The sequence below is a fragment of the Bubalus bubalis genome, chromosome 14 (assembly GCF_019923935.1).
Source record: "Bubalus bubalis isolate 160015118507 breed Murrah chromosome 14, NDDB_SH_1, whole genome shotgun sequence".
Classification (NCBI taxonomy): Eukaryota; Metazoa; Chordata; class Mammalia; order Artiodactyla; family Bovidae; genus Bubalus; species Bubalus bubalis.
The window spans coordinates 35,388,928-35,391,987 of NC_059170.1; the positions used below are offsets into that span (position 1 = coordinate 35,388,928).

A 3,060-nucleotide genomic window follows, 5' to 3' on the forward strand; every position below is an offset into this window, starting at 1 on the left:
GGGAAGGAGTTGGAACTCTGAGCCAGTGTCATCCCCCCTTTGCTTATTCCAAAGTGTGTGGCCTTAGGCAAGTTACTTAATTCCTCTCTACCTCCTTTACTTTAATTGTAAAATAAGGAAAACAACAGGACAATCCCCTCAGGTTGCCATAATGACTTAAAATGTTAATTCACATAAAAATCTCAGAACAATGCTTAGCACTTTGTAAAAGCTTTATGTTTTAAGTATCAGTGCATGTGGAATTAATTATTTTCCTTCTTGTTTTACTCAGCATAATGTGTGCTTCACCAGCAGAGCTAAAAATGTAACTCATTTTGTTTACATAAGTAAATAAAATTATTTATTCATGTGTCTTGTTATAAATACAATTATCGATCTTGTTCTCAAATACTATATATAAAACAGTGAATCATTGAGTAAGAGAAATAACATGATTTTCTATAACTTACAACAAATTCCAGAGGTATTGAAACCAAATCCAGCCTCTGTACCCCAACATCAAATTAAATCTTGGAGACAGAGTTTGGGGTGAAGTAGAAGAGAATAGTTTTATTGCTTTACCAGGCAACGCCCTCAGAAGTGTGTATCCCAACCTGGGGGTGGAGCTGTGGGTGCTGTGAAGAGTCTTCTAGTCCTGGGGTGGGGTTGCTGATTAGAACCAGGGTGTGTGCATGGCCTACATTCCTTCAGCCCAGAGATCAGAACTGTGACTTTGAAATGAAGAGTGCTTCATCAAGTTTTCTGTTTGGTAGGGGCTTTAGTCCCGCAGAAGGGCTCAGAGATAATGTTATGTGTACCCCTTTAGGTGAAACCAGAACCTTGCCCCTAAGACTGCACTATTGCTTCTTGGTTCTTCCTCCTTTATCTCCATATTCCCCCGTTCCCTGATTAGCAACTGTTTGAACCTGCCCTTTGGAATTCAGGGAAGGGTACACAGAAAGGCTTTTGTGTCCAGGAGCCCAGAGGGCTTGGTTTCTATCTGTCCATCCGCACTTGTGCTCAGTTATGTCTGACGCTTTGCAACTCCATGGACTCTAGCCCACCAGGCTCCTCTGTTCATGGGATTTTCTAGGCAAAAATATTGGAGTGGGTTGTGAATTCCTCCTCCAAGGGATCTTCCCCACCCAGGGATCTCAGTTTCAGTATAAGCATATTTTGTAACTACAATAGACTAACAGGGATACATAATTCTTTAGAAAGATTTGCAATTATTGAATAAGAGTTTAATAATACATGTTATGGTATAAAAGGAAGAATTATCTGGTGGGAAAAGCAAGTAGGAAAGTCAGGACAGGGCATTTCAGAGTCAGAAATAGACAGAACATGAGGGAAGAAGTAGAGATGGTCACCACCAAGTGGACGAAACAGAGATGAGGCCACTTCTTGAGCTCCAGAAAACAAAGTTGGCAAGAGGTAGGTGTTCAGAACACTGATCCTAGAAGAAGTCAAGGGAAAATCAGCTCAAAAAAAATCTGGACGCATTCAGAAAGATGGACCGGAAAAAGCAAACACAGAGCTCAAAGAAGAGGAAGAGGAGGCAGGTAAACCTGGAGGAGAGATCAAGTATTACCTGAAGGATGCTATCCAGAGGCCAGAGTGTAAGTCCATCTATAAATTTTAAAACTGTGGTGTTTTCCCCTTGTTATTGAAACAGGAGGAAAGGGGCAGGGCACAACCTTTAAAAGAATGATATACCTATGTTCTGTGCTGTGCTTAGTTGCTCAATCATGTCCAACTTTTTGCAACCCCATGTACTGTAGCCCGCCAGGCTCCTCTGTCCATGCGGATTCTCTAGGCAAGAATATTGGAGTGGGCTGCAATGCCCTCCTCCAGGGGATCTTCCCAACGAACCAGTTCTCCTGCATTGCAAATGGATTCTTTAACATCTGAGCCACCAGGGAAGCCCAAGAATACTGGGGTGGATTGCCTATCCCTTCTCCAGGGGAATTTCCCAAGCCAGGAATCAAACCAGGGTCTCCTGCTTTGCAGGCAGATTCTTTACCAACTGAGTCACCTGGGAAGCCCTGACATAGCTATAGCGCATGAGAAAAAATGATTAAAATCAAACAGGTCCAAGATGGTGGATGAGTCAACTTCCAGTAGACCTTAAGTCTCATTATACACTCATTATAACACATTAGAATCTAAATGATACACCCATCAGTGCCATTACAGTTCTGAGACTAACTATGTGTGTGTGTTAGCGGCTCAGTCATGTCTGACTCTGCCCACCAGGCTCCTCTGTCCATGGAATTCTCCAGGCAAGAATACTAAAGTGGATTGCCATTCCCTTCTCCAGGGTATCTTCCTGACCCAGGAATCAAACCCAGGTTTCCTGCATTACAGGCAGATTCTTTACCATCTGAGCCACCAGGGAAGCTCATAAAAGGCTAACCATAACAGACTGAAAAGTGGACAATGGCCCCATTTCTGGAAATCCCTGCCCCTTTCCCAGAATAATTGGAATAATCTTCCCACTTACTATCCAATGAAATTATCCAGCCCATAAAAACTAACCATGCCATATTTCAAGGCTCTCTCACTTTCTGGCCCAAACTCTGTGAAGTGTGTTTCTTTCTAAATAAATCCACTTCTTACTATTACTTTGTCTCTAAGTTATTTTGCAAACACAGAACCTCAAATTCACCAGCAACATTATGAAAATATCACATATTGAACTCTTCAGTTTGGTTGCTCAGTCATGTCTAACTCTTTGCAACAGGGAGGCAGCACGCCAGGCCTTCCTGTCCATCACCAACACCCAGAGCTGGGCATATTCATGCCCATCAAGCTGGTGATGCCATCCAACCATCTCATCCTCTGTCATCCCCTTCTCCTCCCACCTTTAATCTTTCCCAGCATCAGGGTCTTTTCAAATGAGTCAGTTCTTCACATCAGGTGGCCAAAGTATTAGAGTTTCAGCTTCAGCATCAGTCCTTCCAATGAATATTCAGGACTGATTTCCTTTAGGATTGACTGATTTGATCTCCTTTCAGTCCAAGGGATTCTCAAGAGTCTTCTCCAGCACACAGTTCAAAGGCATCAATTCTTCAGCACTCA

At 42.8% G+C, this 3,060-nt stretch overlaps 1 non-coding gene across 1 annotated transcript; it reads right to left on the minus strand.

Moving 5' to 3' along the window:
* Window positions 1-1,948: 1,948 nt before the first annotated feature.
* On the minus strand, window positions 1,949-2,020 carry TRNAC-GCA. The gene has a single exon. It is a non-coding gene; the product is annotated as a tRNA-Cys (tRNA).
* Window positions 2,021-3,060: the final 1,040 nt, after the last annotated feature.